This window comes from Lithobates pipiens, unplaced genomic scaffold (genome assembly GCF_037356315.1).
Source record: "Lithobates pipiens isolate NorthernLeopardFrog02 unplaced genomic scaffold, aLitPip1_a1.2 Scaffold_8, whole genome shotgun sequence".
NCBI classification, from domain to species: Eukaryota; Metazoa; Chordata; class Amphibia; order Anura; family Ranidae; genus Lithobates; species Lithobates pipiens.
The window spans coordinates 242,744,846-242,765,596 of NW_027507903.1; the positions used below are offsets into that span (position 1 = coordinate 242,744,846).

Below are 20,751 nucleotides of genomic sequence, written 5' to 3' on the forward strand. Positions count from 1 at the left end.
ACCAAGTCGTTGGCATGTTGTGGTTCAACATGTCCAGCTGCCGAAAAGAAGGACAAGCGTGTCCCATGGCCACGTGCTGATGACAATGCACCGCGTCCACGACCAGCACTGTTGTCTCTAGACACAGAGCCTGCTTGCCCTCTTTTATCGGCTCGCGCCTGTCTGCCTCTCCTTGCTGGCCTTCCAGACATGGTAATGGCCTGAAGGGAGTTGGGTAAAACAGCAGTTGGGTAGTGTATATTGTGCTGGAGGCACACAACACCCACTAACTCCTGCAGATGCCTTTATTATCCACTTTCAGACCGGACCATTTTGCTGGTAAATGACCAGAGGTCTTTTTACAATTTGGCACTGCGCTGCTTTAACTGGTAATTGCGCGGTCATGCAATGTTGTACCCAAACAAAATTTGCGTCCTTTTCTTCCCACAAATAGAGCTTTCTTTTGATGGTATTTGATTGCCTCTGCGATTTTTATTTTTTGCGATATAAACGTAAAAAGACCGCAAATTTTGAAAAAAAATTATATTTTCTACTTTTTGTTATTAGAAAAATCCAATAAACTCAATTTTAGTCATACATTTAGGCCAAAATGTATTCAGCCACATGTCTTTGGTAAAAAAAAAGTCAATAATTGTATATTTATTGGTTTGCGCAAAAGTTGTCACATCTACAAACTAAGGTACGTTTTCTGGAATTTACGCAGCTTTTACTTTACGACTGCCTATCTCATTTCTTGAGGTGCTAAAATGGCAGGGCAGTACAAAACCCCCCCAAATGACCCCATTTTGGAAAGTAGACCCCCTAAGGAAATTGATAAGTGGCATGTTGAGCCCATTGAATATTTTATTTTTTTGCCTCAAGCGATTGAATAATGACAAAAAAAATTTTTTTTTTTTTTTTTTACACAAAGTTGTCACTAAATGATATATTGCTCACACATGCTATGGGCATATGTGAAATGACACCCCAAAATAAATTTTGCTGCTTCTCCTGAGTACGGGGATACCACATATGTGGGACTTTTTGGGAGCCTAGCCGCGTACGGGGCCCCGAAATCCAAGCACCGCCTTCAGGCTTTCTAAGGGCGTATATTTTTGATTTCACTTCTCACTACCTATTACAGTTTTGAAGGCCATAAAATGCCAAGATGGCACAAAACCCCCACAAATGACCCCATTTTAGAAAGTAGACACCCCAAGCTATTTGCTGAGAGGCATTTTGAGTCCATGGAATATTTTATATTTTGCCACAAGTTGCGGGAAAATTACAAACTTAAATTATTTTTTTTTTTTTTCACAAAGTTGTCACTAAATGATATATTGCTCACACATGCTATGGGCATATGTGAAATGACACCCCAAAATAAATTCTGCTGCTTCTCCTGAGTACAGGGATACCACATATGTGGGACTTTTTGGGAGCCTAGCCGCGTACGGTGCCCCGAAAACCAAGAACCGCCTTCAGGTTTTCTAAGGGCGTAAATATTTGACTTCACTCCTCACTACCTATTACAGTTTTGAAGGCCATAAAATGCCAAGATGGCACAAAACCCCCACAAATTACCCCATTTTAGAAAGTAGACACCCCAAGCTATTTGCTGAGAGGCATTTTGAGTCCATGGAATATTTTATATTTTGCCACAAGTTGCGGGAAAATTACAAACTTTAATTTTTTTTTATTTTTTTTTCACAAAGTTGTCACTAAATGATATATTGCTCACACATGCTATGGGCATATGTGAAATGACACCCCAAAATAAATTCTGCTGCTTCTCCTGAGTACGGGGATACCACATATGTGGGACTTTTTGGGAGCCTAGCCGCGTACGGTGCCCCGAAAACCAAGAACCGCCTTCAGGTTTTCTAAGGGCGTAAATATTTGACTTCACTCCTCACTACCTATTACAGTTTTGAAGGCCATAAAATGCCAAGATGGCACAAAACCCCCACAAATGACCCCATTTTAGAAAGTAGACACCCCAAGCTATTTGCTGAGAGGCATGTTGAGTCCATGGAATATTTTATATTTTGCCACAAGTTGCGGGAAAATTACAAACTTTTTTTTTATTATTTTTTTTTCACAAAGTTGTCACTAAATGATATATTGCTCACGCATGCCATGGGCATATGTGAAATGACACCCCAAAATAAATTCTGCTGCTTCTCCTGAGTACGGGGATACCACATATGTGGGACTTTTTGGGAGCCTACCCGCGTACGGGGCCCCGAAAACCAAGCACCGCCTTCAGGCTTTCTAAGGGCGTTACAGTTTTGAAGGCCATAAAATGCCAAGATGGCACAAACCCCCCCCCAAATGACCCCATTTTGGAAAGTAGACACCCCTAAATTTAGGGGTACACTAGTGAGACTAGGTAATAAATGGCGGGTGCCCTGAAACTATAAAAAAATAACTAACCAACCAGCGTCACCTGTAACAGTTATATGATGATCACTGGTGAAAGGGTTAACTAGGGGGCAATCAGGGGGCTTTATGCGGTAGTATATGGGGGTCCCTGGCGCTATAAAAAGCTGCGGCGAACCTAAATACCTACCTGCCTAACTAGCGTCACCTGTGACACTAATACAGCGATCAGAAAAACGATCGCTTATTAGGCTGGGTTCACACTGGAGCGATGCAGGAACGCCACGAATCCGCGGCGGGTTCCCGCATCACATGCCTCCCGGCGGCAGTTCACACTGCCCTATGCGAACTGCTGGGAGTGTCAGTGAAATGTTAATGACACCCCCAGATCAGTTCGCATATCGCAGTGCGATCTGCAAACTCGGATCGCATGGTGTGAACACCCATGCGATCCGATTCTGCTGCGGACCAAAAAAAGGGTCCCGTGCGAGTTTGCGGCGGGTGCGACACGAATTCAGCCATACTATCTGTATGGCTGAACTCGAATCGCACAGAGATCGGATGTGATTTGCACTGCAGTGCGGTGCGAATCACATCCGTTCTCATAAACCGCTGCAATGTGAACCCAGCCTTAGTGACACTGGCGACGGGGGGTGATCACGGGGTTAAACCTTTATTGGGGGGTTAGGGGGGTACCTTAGAACTAAAGGGGGCTAACCCTAACTGCCCTAACAGTAATTACAGTCACAAATGACACCCGCCGGGTGATCAGGGGGTTAAACCTTTATTAGGTAATAAATGGCGGGTGCCCTGAAACTATAAAAAAATAACTAACCAACCAGCGTCACCTGTAACAGTTATATGGTGATCACTGGTGAAAGGGTTAACTAGGGGGCAATCAGGGGGCTTCATGCGGTAGTATATGGGGGTCCCTGGCGCTATAAAAAGCTGCGGCGAACCTAAATACCTACCTGCCTAACTAGCGTCACCTGTGACACTAATACAGTGATCAGAAAAACTATCGCTTATTAGGCTGGGTTCACACTGGAGTGATGCGGGAACGCCACGAATCCGCGGCGGGTTCCCGCATCGCATGCCTCCCGGCGGCAGTTCACACTGCCCTATGCGAACTGCTGGGAGTGTCGGTGAAATATTAATGACACCCCAGATCAGTTCGCATATCGCAGTGCGATCTGCAAACTCGGATCGCATGGTGTGAACACCCTTGCGATCCGATTCTGCTGCGGGCCAAAAAAAGGGTCCCGTGCGAATTTGCGGCGGGTGCGGCGGGTGCGATGCGAATTCAGCCATACTATCTGTATGGCTGAACTCGAATCGCACAGAGATCGGATGTGATTTGCACTGCAGTGCGGTGCGAATCACATTCGTTCTCATAAACCGCTGCAATGTGAACCCAGCCTTAGTGACACTGGCGACGGGGGGTGATCACGGGGTTAAACCTTTATTGGGGGGGTTAGGGGGGTACATTAGAACTAAAGGGGGCTAACCCTAACTGCCCTAACAGTTATTACAGTCACAAATGACACCAATGCAAAAAAAAATTAAAAAAATAAATGACATTGGTGTCACTGTGACTGGGGGGCAGGGGTAATTGGGGGGGGGGTGATCGGGGGGGTGTGAGTGTGCCTGGCATGTTCTACTGTGTAGTGTCGTGTTGGTGCAACTCACCGATCCTCTCTCCTCGGTGTCGGATAGAAAAATACCGACACGGAGGAGAGATTACATCACTTCCTCTCCTGTGTTTACATTACAGGAGAGGAAGTGATGTCACGGAGGATTTTCATTCGTCGGGAGCGATCGCGAGGGGGTGGCCATGAATGAATGGCCGTCCCCTCATCCGGGATCGCTCCCGAACGAATACCGACCGTCGCAGGCACCGGGCGGGGGCCCGATCGGGCCCCCGACCCGCGGGAAGGCAAGGACGTACATGTAAGCCCTTATGCCTGCCCGTGCCATTCTGTCGACGTACATCGTCATGCGGCGGTCGGGAAGTGGTTAAAGAACACCAGAGATAAAGGGGTATACTGTAATGGAGTCACACAACACCCACTAAGCCCTGCAGATGGCTCTATTAGAGAACAGCAATAAAGGGTAGATACAGGTGTATATTGTGCTGGAGGCACAAAAAACCCACTAACTCCTGCAGATGCCTTTATTATAGAACACCAGAGATAAAGGGGTATATACAGATGTATACTGTGCTGTGCTGGAGGCACACACAACTTCCAATAACTCCTGCAGATGGCAAGTGGGCTCAAATAGAGAAGAGCTATGTAGGTGGATATAGCGGTGTGTACTGGGTACAGAGCACGCAGACAGCACGCACAAGCTCCTAACACTACTGACTGCAAGCTCTATTATAAAAGATAGATCACTAGCTATATAGGTGAGGTGAATATAGCGATGTATACTGCGATCAGGGCAAGCAGACAACAACCACTACAGAAGAGCAAGATCGAAAATCGGTCGATAACGATCGGTGTGTACTGTGTTGAAGGTACACAGAACACCCACTAACTGCTTCAGACGCCAACACACTACACAAAGCCGCCGCGCTGGCGGCCTTATATAGTGCTGGGCGTGTACTACACAGCCTGAGCTATGATTGGCCACAGGCATCCTGCCTGTGGCCAATCATGGCTCTCCTCGCTGCTGGCGCTGTGATTGGCCAAGCATGCGGGCTCACAGTGCATGCTTGGCCAATCATGAGCCAGCAATGCACTGCGATGACGCAGTGCATTGTGGGCCGTGAGCGCCACACGAATTTGGCGCGAACGGCCCATAACGTTCGGAATTCGCCGAACGGGCGAACAGCCGATGTTCGAGTCGAACGTATGTTCGACTCGAACATGAAGCTCATCCCTAATGATAATACCTGGTGATCCTGCCATGTCAGACCTTGTTCAGGCACTTATTGTACTATATAAGAAAAAGAGTTTGTGTGACTTGGGGCATGGTTGCCACCATCCCTGTGTATATTCCAAATATATTTTCAAATAACCTCTTAAATGGGATTTTAAGTGCAAACTGACAAATTGTTAAAAATCTTAAGGCATCTTTACTATTTGTTCTTATGTTGCAAAAAAAACTTCACAAAAAACACATTAACATTGCACAAAAGTCACATTTGCATGGAAATTTCATGTTCATTATTGTACAATGGTGACAACACACTGTCCCTGTCTCCTACTTTGCCTTCTTTATTGTCACACAGGCTTCAGTATTATTATTATTATAATACAGGACTTATACAGCGCCAACATTTTGCACAGCGCTTTACAACATGGGGGCAGACAGTACAGTAACAATACAATTTAATACAGGAGGGATCAGAGGGCCCTGCTTGTTAGAGCTTAAAATCTAGAAGGGAGGGTCAAGTGGAACAAAAGGTATTAGCTGCGGGGGATGATCAGATGGAGAAAATGAAAATGCAGTTGTTAGGTGTTGGTAGGATAGGCTTCTCTGAAGAGGAGGGTTTTCGGGATTCATCTAAAAGCTAATAGAGTAGGAGATAATTGGACAGATTGAGGTAAGAAGTTTCATAGGATTGGAGAAGCTCTGGAAAGTCTTGGAGGCGAGCATGGGAGGAGGCGATGAGGGAGCTAGAGAGCAAGAGGTCTTTGAGAAGAATAGGTTGGTATTTTGAGACTAGGTCAGTGATGTAGCTGGTGGCAGAGTTGTGGATGGCTTTGTAAGTAGTGGGTAGCATTTTCTAATTTAATTTGTTGGGTGAGCGGAAGCCAGTAGAGGGATTGACAGAGAGGAGTAATATGAGACTGCAAGTCATGTTTTCAGCACCCATTACATAGGCAAGTTTTATAGTTGATAGCAGTAGGAAACCCATATTATTATTATTATTCATGATTTATATAGCGCCAACAGTTTGCGCAGCGCTTTACAATATGAGGGCAGACAGTACACTTACAATACAAATCAATACAGGAGGGATAAGAGGGCCCTGCTCGTTAGAGCTTACAATCTAGAAGGGTATTGAGAAAAGTTATACAGCTATCACAGAAATGCATGTAGAAAGAACTGGTTGCAAATAGGCTACAGGAGATCAGAGGATGAAATAAAAAAAGTGAAAACAATTGTGAAGAGAACAGCACAGGAGATCAGACATAGCTGCCAAAGCAGCTTTTTTTGGTCTGTGTTGGTGCCTTTTTTCCTATAGCTTCCCAAGTGGGCCTTGGACTTTAAAAAAAATGCATCAGTGAATGGTTAGTCCAACCATTATCTTTGACGTGATAACTCCTGAAAAAGTACCACATAGTATATTGGAAAACAATGCATAGTGTAGTTCATTTTTTCCATTCAGCACAAAGAAAAAATTTACTAGAAGTACTGTGCTGGTCAGTAAGAGCCGGTGACACAGGGGCAACACGACTTGCAGGCCGACTCTGTGAGGCGACCTGCACACGACTTCAGCGGCGACTTGCAAATGACTTCTATGTAGAAGTCAATGCAAGTCGCCCCCAAAGTAGTACAGGAACCTTTTTCTAAAATTGGAGCGACTTGAGTCGCTCCTATTAGAACGGTTCCATTGTACAGAACAGAGTGCGACTTGTCAGGCGGCTAAGTCGCCTGACAAGTTGACCCCTATGTGAACCGGCTCTAACAGACAAAATTGCATGTTGGCTTAACTCCTGGTTAAGAGGACACCAAAAACTATTGTGTGTGCTAATTGTTTTACTTATTGCAAAATAATGAGAGTAAAATTATTAATTTAGAGTGAGAAATATTGTACCTTTACATTGCTACCTTTTAAAAGTACCTTATCTTGTTAGATTATTAGGAAATGTAAAAATGTATTTCCTGCAATTTCCTTAATAGTGTATATTGAGCCTGAAAAGCATTTTTTTCTGGTATTTGAACTTATAATTACACCTGTTATTATTTTTGGAGACCTTATCTTGTTAGATTATTAGGAAATGTAAAGATGTATTTCCCGCAATTTTCTTAATAGTGCATATTGAGCCTGAAAAGCTTTTTTTCAGGTAGATGAATTTATAACCGTGTCTGCTATTATTTTTGGAGACTTTTTGCTGATATCTATAATTGTTCTCTTGGTGTGAAGTCTAGGCACCATAGAGCATCCCAGAATCTGCAGAGAAATATCTCAGATACAGCATAGCTTACCAAATCAATTTACTGTGTTCCACTACAAATTGGTTTGCTATTAAATAGGGAAAAGTGCAGAGCCTGGAGATGGCTGGCAGCAGATCAAGTCCTTTCATGACCTTGTTGTGAGTGACGGCCTGGCTGCTGAAACAAACAGATGGATGGACAATGTCTAAACTCTAAGACATAAAAGTCATCACGGCTCTGAATTGTTTCTGATAGTCACTTCCCCATGACACAGTGTACCTTGCAAGGCTGGAAATTGAAGATTACTAAGAAATAAACAAAGTGGGGAGATTTCTTTCTTTTCATTTTCTTTCTTCAAACATTGGGGTTGATTTACTAAAACTGTTCACAATCTGGTGCAGCTCTACATAAAAACCAATCAGCTTGTAGGTTTTATCCTCAAAGCTTGAGCCTGGGCTCACACCATTGCAAATTCCCTGCATCCAATTCGCAATAGCAGGGGTTTTTGACCGGCTCTCTATGGAGTCGGATCACATATCTCCGCTGCGGCCCTGTGCATCTTTTGGTCCATTTCAGGCCCGAATTCAGACAAAAATGTTGGTTGAAATCAGACCTGAAACGGTGAACCAGGACGCACCAGACCCCTGCGGCAATAGTGTGAACCCAGCCTAAAGTTGAACTACACAGCATCTGAGCACCACAAACCAATAACACAATTTAATACATTTTTAATATTCAAACTCTCCCATCCATCCATGTCTCCGTACTTTATTTTGTTGAAAAATATCCCCTAAGTATTTCTGCCTGTGGCCATCTTGAGTAAGGGCATATGATTCATGTAGCATTTACTTCCTGGAACCCATCTGCTCTTAGCTCAGGCATGCATGCAGGAGGGTGTGCTTAGCTGAGAAAACCATTCCTTCTCTCCTGAATACCAATGGGATGTATGCCATCATTTGCCCAAGCAGGAAACCAGGAGGTAACTGAAGAAATGGAAAAAACTTTTTTTTAAAACAAGTAAATATGATATACTTTCCTATCTATTTACTAATGCTAGCAGCATGAGGATTACAAATAATCAGTGTTGATTGGGAAAGTGAAGTTACACTTTAAAGTGATTATAAACCTTAAAACAAAGATGTTATACTTACCTGTTCTATACAATGGTTTTGCACAGCGCAGACCAGATCCTCCTTTTCTAAGGCCCCCCACTGGTGCTCTAGACCCCTCCTCTTTGGCAAGTCACTTTCCCTGGGGTCCCCCGTGCGCTTCCGAGCCACCCAGTCTGCGTCTATTGACACAGACTGTGAGACTTAGCCCCGCTCCCCGCTCCCTCATCACAGCATTTGATTGACAGCAGTGTGAGCCAATGGCTGCCGCTTTTTCTAACCATTGAGGAGTCGCTGAATCGGATCTGGCTCAGGTAAGAATAGGAGAGATATAATAAGAGAAGGTAAAAAATCTCTTGATGATTGGCAACCATGCAGAGCTGCACCAGATTTTGCACTCTCCAGTTTTAGTAAATCAACCCCATTGTATTTATTTGGGAGAGGGGCACTTGATACACATACTGTATATCTCAGTAATAAAAGGGGCTGCTGGTTGTTGTGGTACATCTCCCACCCTGCACAGCCAAGCACAAGAATTCCCAGACATCAAACAGTTCTTTTACTTGTTTTTTTTTTTTATTATTTAGAGGATTTAATTTGGATGGGGCTAGGGTACTTATGGGATGCCCACTTGATTGCAGAAAATAAATTTGGAACTGAAACTATATACACGACCGGTATATGCACACTTCTCCTCTTCTACCTCCAGCACAAACTTGCTTGTAGAACCACAACTCCCAGGACCAGCTAGCACTGAATTTCAGGCCTGACACTGGCTCAGCCAGGCCCAAAAGCAAAAATGCCCTTTGCAGGCAGGGACCGTGGGCCCCTATAGTGTAGTAACAATGGTAGTCCTAGTGCTAGCTGTCCCACTACTGATCCCAGTACCACCTTGTCAGACCCTGCCACTCCTCCTGGCTTCAGCTGCCTCTTTCCACTTCCCTTGCCATCACAATCCTCCTTACTGGCAGGACCCATCCCAGACTGCTTGCGTCCTCTCAGGCATGCCTCACAGTCCTCCTGACTGTGTGTCACTCAACAGCCCTCTTGGCTGCAACTTGTCGTTTCTCCTGGAGACTTTCCTGGGTTCTCCCACTGTCCCAACCTTGCTCCCATGCCTCCATGGTTTTAGAACGTAGTTCATTTTCAGTGAGTTCCTATGCTGAACATTTCCTCCCTATCACATCTGAGCAGCCCATGTGATTATAGAGTCACACATGTGGGTGTATACACAGTGGTAAGTAACAGTCCACTCCCTCCCTCCTCCTCTATGCCCTCTAACCAGCCAAACACAATGGGTCGGGATATTACATGTAGAATTAATAGAGGCTTCATCTGCCTCTTATTCTAAGACACAGGCTGAAGGAATGTGACACAGCCTGTAGCTGGCAGAAAACCACCCACACCGTGTTATTGCCACAAAATAATAAAGATTTGATTTCAAATTGATATTTATATGACAATTTAAACTGTTCATTGATAGTATTAATTCATTTTTACTCTGCATTCTAAAGGCAGTATTTATTTATTTTTGGGGGGGGGGGGGGACTCGAAGCTCCTCCTGCTTAGGTTTACCTGTGGACAGGCTTGGCATGAGCTGGGTCATGTCAACTTTTATTTTCATTTTGGATAGAGCAAGGGAGGATTATATCTCCTGTCAGATTTTTTCTCTCCAACTGTGTCCCATTGCAGAGATTTTCCTTCACTTCCTGTCCCATAGCCAAACAGGTATTGAGAGGAAATCCCTGCAAATTAAGGGAATTTCTTGGGGACCCCTGGGTCACCAGAACTAGTATCCCCATTGGAAGATTTTCCTCTATTACTTTTCTAAGAACAACCCAAAATTTGGGATTTTCTTTTACTTTCATAATGGTAAACAAGACAAATAGAGAGGGTGAATCTCCTTAACAGGGGCACAGACAGCTATAAAAAACTGACAGAGGTTATAATCCCTCTCCACTCTATCCAAAACTAAAAAAAAAAGTTTTGCTTTTAGTTACATAGTTGCATGGTAGGTAAAGCTGTAAAAAGATAAGTCCATCCAGGTCAACCTGTGTGTATCAGTGTCTATAATGCTTTCTCATATCCCTGTATATTGTGTCCTTTAAGATGTATATCTAAAAGTCTTTTAAAGATATCCATACTCCCCGCAGCCACCACCAATTTTGGGAGAGAGTTCCATATCCTTATTGCCTTAACAGTGAAGAACCCCATACATAGTTTAAGGTTAAACTGCTTCTTCTCCAGTCTCATTGTGTGGTCCCGTGTCCTTTTACACTCCCTATGACTGAATAGCTAATTTCCTATGCTGGGATCCCCATTGTGATATTTGTAGATCACTATCATATCTCCTCTCAAGCATCTTTTCTCCAGCGAGAAAAAATGTTGTGTTTGCAGCCATGCCTCGTTATTGAGGTCCTCCAGTCCCCTTATTAGTTTCGTTGCCCTTCTTTGGACTCATCCCTTTGGAGGACTGGTGACCAGAACTGCACTGAAAAGTCCAGATGAGGCCTAACCAGAGTTTTATAAAGTGGCAGAATTATGGTTTTGTCAATGGATCATTGGATATGTGGTAGGACCTATGCATTTCTTCCAGCCCTGGTCAACCCCTGGTTTTCTACAAAGACTCTGAACAGAGGTTGTGGTGTTAGTGGCAGTGATGCTTTATCTCCCAATTAGGTCATGGTTCCCCTTGCTAGCACAGTACAGCTTCTGGAACCCAGTTCACCTTCTCCTTCTAAATCTGTTTCTAGCACGGTTGTGTCTGATGGTCTGGTTCATGAGATTGGAGGTCCTCGGCTGCTCTTCCAGAGTCATCTCCGCTCTCTTGAATACTAGAAGAATGAATGCAGACAAAGTTGATGGGCATATCTGGTCAAAGTTGTTCAATACATGTCTGCTGCTGACAGATCATGTGGGGATCTATAGGTTTTAGATATTCTAGGCTTCCTCCAGTCGGATTTAGCTCTGGCTCTATCAGTCAGCTCCCTCTGGGTTCAAGTGTCAGCTTTATCGGCCTTCACAGGTGTTTTCTGGTCTAGGCATCTTTCCTGTCCAACAATTCTTCAAGGAAGCAGCTAGGCTCAGACCTTGTTCTCAACTCCCCCTTGGGAATTGGAGCAGAGTGTTCTAGGGCTGTCTCTTTTAGAGGCCTCTCTGTCAAGTTTGCCTTTTACCGGTTATCACTTTGCCATAAAAAGCCTTAGGCCGCGTACACACGCGGGGACTGTTCGCTCAACTTTGTCCGCTGAACAGGGTTTCGGCGGACAGTCCGCTCGTGTGTGGGCTTTCAGCGGACAGTTTCAGCGGACAGTCTGCTGAACAAAGTTTTTCGGAAATTCCGAAAAACTGTCCGCTGAAACTCTGTTTCAGCGAACAGTCCCCTCGTGTGTAGGCTTGTTCGTCAAACGAAGTTCCGCGCATGCTCAGAAAGGATTTACACGCCGAAGTTTGCATTGCAGTGTATAGGACGTCGTATTTTTCGTCCCGTCGTACATGCCGTTCACGTCATCGCGCACGGTTTCAGCGGACTGTTCGTTCGTCGTGTGTGGGCAAGTCCGTCCATGCTAATTTTGAGCGGACTGTCCGCTGAAACTGTTTGACGGACAAAGTTGAGCGAACAGTCCCCGCGTGTGTACGCGGCCTCAGAGATTGGTTCACTGGTCATGGAGAACTTTCTTATGTTTTTTTCCAGTTGAGCGGTGCGGTTACCTATGCTTGACTCAATTCCCAAGGGTGCATCAGTCATCATGGGAGCCAAGAAATTGTTCTGCCATCCTTAAGCCCCGTACACACGAGAGGACTTATGTCCGACAGACTTCCGAAGGAATTCCGTCGGAGTTCTGCCAGAATTCCGACGGAGTTCTGACGGACTTTTCGGCGGAGCGGACTTGGCCACACACAATCACACTAAACTCCGACGGATTCGAACGTGATGAAGTACGACTGGATTCGAATACGGAAGTTCATAGCCAGTAGCCAATAGCTGCCCTAGCGTCGGTTTTAGTCCGTCGGAATAGCATACACACGAGCGGAGTTTTCGAAGGGACCGGGTCCGGCGGAGTTCCGTCGGGAAAATTTGAAGCATGTTCCATATTCTAAAGTCCTTCGGACTTTGGCGAGTCAAAAGTCCGTTGCAGCCCACACACGATCGAATAGTCTGACGGACTCAGTCCGTCGGACTTTGGATGTTGAAAAGTCCGCTCGTGTGTACGCGGCATTAGAGTTTTAACTTAGGTGGGAGAAAGCGCGCTGTGGCTTAGTTGGTTAAAGTGCATTTCTAGTAAACAGGGAATCCTGATTTGACTTCCAGCAGTGCCTTCCTTAATTTTTTGGAATCCCTCAGATATTGTAAAGGCATATCTAAAAGCTACAGCTTCCTTCAGGCTACAGAATGCCTGTTCATTCATTTGCCAGAAAGGACAGAGAAACGTGCCTGAACTAGGACGATTGTGGCATGGATTGTCATGTATGTTGTGTTTCTTTAAATACAACTCTATACTGCATCTCTGTTGTACTTGCTTCCTGTGTGGTGTTTCCTGTTCCTGCTGGTTATTATTCAATGAACATGGCTTCCGTACAGTATAATGGCTTGTGCTGAACATGGCCTCTGTACAGTAGTGGCTTGTGCTGCCTTTACTTACATCACATTAAACACGGATTGCCTAAGTCATCCAATAGGTTCACAGAGCCAAGGGCTTGGCTCCTTTGGACGTAATGTCTGCTCACTCAACCAGGAGTGGGTCTACATCTTGGGCAGCTTTACACCATGTACCTCCTGTAGTAATTTGTAGGGTAGTTTCCTGGTCGTCTATGAACATGTTTGTGTCCCATTACTGTGTTGAACCAGCTGCCCTATCTTCAGTTAATTTTGGTTTACAAGTACTGTCAGTTGACAGTGTTAAACTTTCTTTGCTCAACATTTTTCCCACCCGTGTGTGTACGGCGAGTTATTTCCCACATGTGTGCTGCCATGGACTCTGTCTGGAAAACTGAAAATTTCCTTTCAAATACTTACTGTAATTTTCCTTTCCTGATAGACTCCATGGCAGCAGGAGTTCCCTCCCAAATGTCTGGAGTTGGCTAGTTACAGAACATGGCCGCTGACTTGGAGCAAAGATTTATGGGAGAGGGGTCCTTCAAGAGCCTGTTCTGGAACATCCTATCTCCACAAGCCCTTTTCTACATCAAAGGCCTTTCCATAGGAAACACCTCGCTTATTCTAGTTACCTTTGCTGGTCACCATTGCCAGGGCCATATTTTCTACTAGGCACAGTAGGCATGTGCCTATAGGTGCCTTTCCTGGGCGCTTCATAATTCTGTGCCTATAGTCTCTTGAGATGTTAACCTCCCTGGCGGTTTTCCCGATTGTGGCTTGTGGTTAAATTTCAGTACCATTAGCGGTAACCCTGAGCCTCAGGATTGCATTGCAGGATCCTGGTGCAGTGCACTTACCTTGTCCCCAGGATCCTGCGTTGTCCCCCCCCCCCATGTCCGTGGGCTATGTCTTCTGTCCGATGCCTCTGTGTGCCGGGCTACGTTCCCTGTGAGCATCGCGACACATTGGGGTGGAGCCTGGCGGCAAATTAAAAATTCATAATACATACAGTACACTATAATCTTACAGATTACATTACTGTATGAAATTATTTCACAACCCTTTTGTCCCTAGTGGTGCCACCAGGGAGAAACCTTGTGAGCTGAAAAAAATGGACATATATTGTCCTGTTTCTCAAAAAGACTTAGTTGTTTCCATATAAAGGGACTAGCAATAATTCTAGACATGATTGGTGGATGTGATCACAAAAAATGTGGTCATGATGTTAGCTCTATACAGACTCTAGGCTGCTTCCCCAACTCAGTGCTGGCAAGTAATCCAAGGCAACCTGTTATATGAAAACTGACAGTTTTATTGATTTTCAAGAAAGGAGGACAAAAATAAGAGAACAAAAATTAAAACATAGCATCTCCAAAATGGAGTACAGGACAATACATGGTACAGTAATGATCATACTATCAGATTTCTAGTGCAACAAACATTGCAGCCAAGGGTAAGGCTTAATGCTGACTTATAAAGCTTACAGCCCCTGACAGCAAGCTCAACTATCATATAGTAGAGCGGCTGTATTAGTGTACATCCTGTATAAGAACTCTTTAACAACTGGGTGGGGAGAAAAAAATAAATAAATAAATAAATAAAATTAAAAGTAGGAGCAGTAGAAATGAGAAAAGCTAAGTCAGGAAAGGGAAAGTAAGATAAGAAATAGTGTGGTAGAAGGTTAGGACAGGCAGCCTGTTATATGAACATAGTTTCCCTTCACTCTGCTCACTTTTATCACTGCTTACTATAAGGGCCCATACACACGGCAGGACTTTTTGACAACAAACATGCAAATTAGCTGTTTTAAACAGGCTACATCGGACAAACTTTTTCGGTTTTCATCTGACTTTTGTTGGCTGTGCAAACGGACAAACTTTCCAGCAACAAAAGTTTGATGGAGCAAAGTCCGATCGTGTGTACAGAAAACCATATGACTTTTGTACAAAGTACAAACACGCATGCTCAGAACCAATGCAAAAGATCAGACAACAATACAGAAGTTGACCAAAGGTGGCGGTAAAGGGCAGAAAATCCACGTGATTTGGTGAAAGTTGGCTGAAAAAGTTCTGCCGTGTGTATGCAATACAAGTTCACAGCCGATGCCCTTTGTACAAAAATCCACGGGAAAGTATGATCGTGTGTATGAGGCTTAAGACCACTCAAACATCAGTTCCAAGGGAACTGGAGAGACCATGAAAATCACAAAAGTGTAAAATGACAGTACAGTACGTATATCAATCCTTAAAAATATCCTTAAAATTTCCTGCTTGACTTTTTTTCAAAAATCCTTTAAAAGGGCATTCTGTGGAACCAAAACTATGAAACAGGATTAAAGCTGATTGTAAAAATTGCACATAGCAATTTCTTCTATGAGCAAATTTTTTGTTTTATATTTAAGTATTAAGATATTTTAATCTGTATACCTTTTGATCTAAACTTTGTGGAATGTATAGATCAGACTGTTACGTGCTGGGCAACGTTTACACTGGTACCGTGATCCCAGAGAGAACTAACCACCTAGAATCTGTTCATTGCTTGCAAACTGTGCTTCATTCTCACTGTGGAAAGAATATTAGCCCACGTACACACGGTCGGAGATTTTGCCAACCAAATCCGTCGGATTTTGCCTGTTGGATTTAGTCCGACGGATTGTGTCCGAAACTGTTGCATACACACGGTCGGGCCAAGTTGGCGAAAAATCAGATCTTTCAGAATGTGATGACGTAATTTCGTTACGATGGGACTACATTCAGGCTAGTAGCCAATAGCTTTGATGTAGGAATTTGATCTGAGCATGCGTGGCACTTGGTCCGATGAAAATGCTCTACACATGATCGGATTAGGTCCGTCTGGCCCAGTTGGTCGGGAAATATTTCCAACATGTTGGAAAATTGGGTCGGACGGAATCAGTCCGATGCATACCACACACAGTTGGATTATCTGACGACACGGTCCGATAAGACTCATTCCGACAGATTCTCCGACCGTGTGTACAAGGGCTTAGAGAGGCCAGAAGTCAGTGGAGAGCTGATGTATATATGTTATCTACTTGTGCTTTTACACGTCATAGGTTGAGGTCAACTGTGCTCTGATGAGTGCCTTTTATGTTGGTTTTGACAGTGGATATGTTTATATTACTATTAAGCCTCATACACGATCAGACTTTATACAAACTTTCCCGTGGACCTTTGTACAAAGGGTGTTGGCCCTGAACTTGTTAAGCATACACACGATTGGACTTTTTGAGCCAGCTTTCACCAAATCACGTGGTTTTTCTGCTCTTTACTGCTACCTTTGGTCAACTTCTGTATTGTTGTCTGATCTTTTGCATTGGTTCTGAGCATGCGTGTTTGTAAAGTCCGATGGTTTTCTGTACACATGATCAGACTTTGCTGCATCGGTCTTATGTTGTCGAAAAGTTTGTCTGTTCTCACAGCCAACATTTGTCTGATGAAAACTGAAAAAGTTTGTCCAATGGAGCATACACACGGTCGGATGTTGCCTTAAAACAGCTAATTTGCATGTTTGTTGTCAAAAAGTCTGATTATGTGTACGGGCCTATACTGTTCATAGCACAACACTAATGGCACGTACATACGATTGGATTTTCCGACTGGAAATGTTGGAGATGAGCTTATTAGCTGAAAGTCCGACCGTGTGTATGCTCCATCGTCTGACTTTCCGCCAACAAATGTTGGCTAGCAGGTTCTCAAATTTTCTATCAACAAAACTTTTTTGTCGGACTTTCCGATCGTATGTACACAAGTCCATCACACAAATGTTCACGCATGCTGGGAATCAAGGACGATCCGGAAGCACTCGGTCTTGTAAAACTAGCGTTCGTAATAGAGATATCACGTACGTCTTGTACGTCACTGCATTCGTAACTGTTGGCCAACATTTGTATGACCGTGTGTATGCAAGACAAGTTGGAGCCAACACCCTTCTAACAAAAATCCATGGTTTTGTTGTCGGAAAGTCCAATCGTATGTACAAGGCATAAGAACAGAGCACAACTAAGTACACACAGCCTGGCAACAAATACTATATGTATGAATCTTTTCTTAAGCCTCATACACATGATCGGACTTTATAAAAACTTTCCCGTGGACTTTTGTACAAAGGTTGGACTTTTTCAGCCAACTTTCACCAAATCACGTGTTTTTTCTGCTCTTTACCGCCACTTTTGGTCAACTTCTGTATTGTTGTCTGATCTTTTGCATTGGTTCTGAGCATGCGTGTTTGTAAAGTCCGATGGTTTTCTGTACACATGATCGGACTTTGCTCCATCAGACTTATGTTGTTGAGAATTTTGTCTGTTCGCACAGCCAACATTTGTCCGATGAAAACCGAAAAAGTTTATCTGATGGAGCGTACACGCGGTTGGATGTTGCCTTAAAACAGCAAATTTGCATGTTTGTTGTCAAAAAGTCAGATCGTGTGTACGGGCCTTTATAATGACCACTACAAAGCCACACTGTTCTATGGCAAAACAATATTTTTGCACCAAGATATAATTTTCCAACACTACATAATTTGATAAGAATCAGGTAAAAGTATTTAAGGCATATTAATGAACTGGTAAAATACAATGCATCTCCACTATCCTGCTCTTTTAAGGCCCATACACACGATCAGAATTTTTTACAACAAACATGCAATTACCCGTTTTAAGGTAAAAAATCTGACCGTGCGTACGCTCCATCGGACAAACTTTTTCGGTTTTCATCGGACAAATGTTCGCTGTGCAAACAGACAAATTTTCCGACAACAAAAGTCCTATGGTGCAAAATCCTATCGCGTGCACACAAGTCCATAGGACTTTAGTCCAAAGTACAAACACACATTTTCAGAACCAATGCAAAAGATCAGACAATACAGAACTTGACCAAATGGTGGTGGTAAAGAGCTGAAAAACCACGTGATTTGGTAAAAGTTGAATGAAAAAGTCCCGCCGTGTGTATACATACCAAGTTCACGGCCAACGCCCTTTGGACAGAAATCCATGGAAAAGTTTGTTTGAAGTCCGATCATGTGTATGAGGCTTTAGACATACCGTATATACTCGAGTATAAGCCGAGATTTTCAGCCTCTTTTTTGAGGCTGAAAGTGCCCCCCTCGGCTTATACTCGAGTCATCGCTGTCTGCCTGCTCGATCAGCGTGTCGAGCAGACAGACAGCGGCCATTCTATAATTCAAAAGCCGCGCCTCCGGCTCCGCCTTCGCCTGTGATAGGCGGAACACTGAATTTCCCAGCAGCCTGTGTTCCGCCTATCACCGACATCGTCTCATCTTCGTACTACGGACGAGGATGAGACGATGTCCGTGATAGGCGGAACACAGGCTGCTGGGAAATTGTGTTCCGCCTATCACAGACAGGGAGGCGCGGCATTTGAACAGGGGAATGGGCGCCGACGAAGAGCGGTGATCCTGGGACGGGACCGGACGGAGGCTCGGCTCGGGACGGGACGGGACCGGACGGAGTCTCGGGACGGGACGGGACGGGACCGGACGGAGGCTCGGGACCGGACGGAGGCTCAGGACACAGGTAGGCTGGACACACAAGGCCACACACACACACACACACACACACACAGGGATGGATGGATGGACACACACACAGGGATGGATGGATGGATGGACACACACACACAGGGATGGATGGACACACACACACACAGGGATGGATGGATGGATGGACACACACACAGGGATGGACAGGCATATCTCACCCTCGGCTTATACACGAGTCAATAGGTTTCCCAGTTTTTTGGGGGTAAATTGGGGGCCTCGGCTTATACTCGGGTCGGCCTATACTCGAGTATATACGGTACAGCCTATAGAAGTAGGATTTAAAAAAAAAGTATATAACATTCACCACACATACCTCTTGGCATGCAGAATGCACAATGACTTATCAGTGATAATTGATTACTACCTAACACAGAGCTTTACTTTTGATTGACAGCACATAGCAGTGGTTGGTATTGAAAGCCGCTATTTGACTGAATATCGACTATGGATCCGACCACTGCTATGCACTGTCAAGAAAAAGTAAAGCGGACCTAATAGGGAATTAGTCTCTCAGTTTTGTGATTGTGCCCACCTCAGTACAAAACCCTTCAGCCATGCTCCTCTGTATGAATTTGCGTTTAACCGCACAAGTGCTGCAAACTATTTTCCCCTGTTCATCTATGTGAATATAGCCTTACTTGTCAGTAATATTATAATTCATTTATATCCAGCATGTGACAAATATTATTTATCAGGAAAAATAAACATATAATATAAAGTATAAATGTATACTATATATTATAAAATATAATATATATATATATATATATATATATATATATATATATATATATATATATATATATATTACCAAAAGTATTGGAAAGCCTGCCTTTACACGCACTCGAACTTTAATGGCATCCCAGCTTTGATCTGTTGGGTTCAATATTAGGTTGGCCCACCCTTTGCAGCTATAACAGCTTTGACTCTTCTGGGAAGGCTGTCCACAAGGTTTAGGAGTGTGTCTATGGGCATTTGTGAGGTCAGGCAGAAGACCTGGCTTGCAGTCTCCGCTCTAATTGAACCCAAAGGTGTTCTATCTGGTTGAGGTCAGGACTCTGTGCAGGCCAGTCAAGTTCCTCCACCCCAAACTCGCTCTTTATGGACCTTGCTTTTTGCTTTGAGCCCCCCTTACATCAGGTGTCCCCAGTGAAGCCCCATCAGGTGTCCCAGCAGCGGGGTTCCCCTTACATCAGGTGTCCCCCAGTGGAGCCCCCCTTACATCAGGTGTCCCCCAGTGGAGCCCTCCTTACATCAGGTTTCCCCTAGTGGAGCCCCCCTTACAGGAGGTGTGCTCCAGCGGAGTCTCCGCCTTCATTACAGAAGACCAGAAGTACTAACAGGTCACTCGCCAAGGTGGTGAACAAACAAGAGGCGGAACCGGCTGGGTGGCTGCTAATAGAATTGGAGTTACCGCCGATGCCCTGCCTCATGGCCTTAACCACAATGGGTCACAGACTGGCAGCAGGACGTAAGGCAGGGGGGTCAGTGGCAGCTCAATTTCTATTGGTAGCCACCCGGCCGGCTCCACCTCTTGTTTGTCCCCCTCGGCGAGTGACCTGTTACTTCTGGTCTTCTTTTAAATGGCGGCCGGTGAATGTCCGGGGAAATTCGGGACAGTTGGCAAGTATGGTAAACACAACCCTTACACAGGCGTATGCTGTAGTAAGTCCTGTGTGAACGAGGCCTTGTGAATGAGACCTAAAGCTCACCATAAAGATGTAGATGCTGTGGTTTTTCTCAGTATAACACTGACATTTGCTCAGGTAGTCAGGTGCAACTGAGAAAGGAATATTAAAAGAAAGAGAAATTCTACAGAACACAGAAAGGTATAAATCTGTAAAAAAATAAAACTTGCTAAAATCATAATAATGTATTTAATTTACCTAGAACATTGTTGTTTTTTTTTTATCAACAAAACTGGCGTCATACTTTAACCTTTACAATTGTTTTTCAATTACTGTTAATCAATATAATCTTACCTGTATAAACATATAA

At 44.2% G+C, this 20,751-nt stretch overlaps 1 protein-coding gene across 1 annotated transcript in view; it reads right to left on the reverse strand.

Annotated features, from left to right (window-relative positions):
• Positions 1–20,751, reverse strand: part of LOC143963323 (uncharacterized) — an 80,602-nt gene that overhangs the window by 45,258 nt on the left and 14,593 nt on the right. The gene's annotated exons all lie outside the window — the stretch shown is intronic.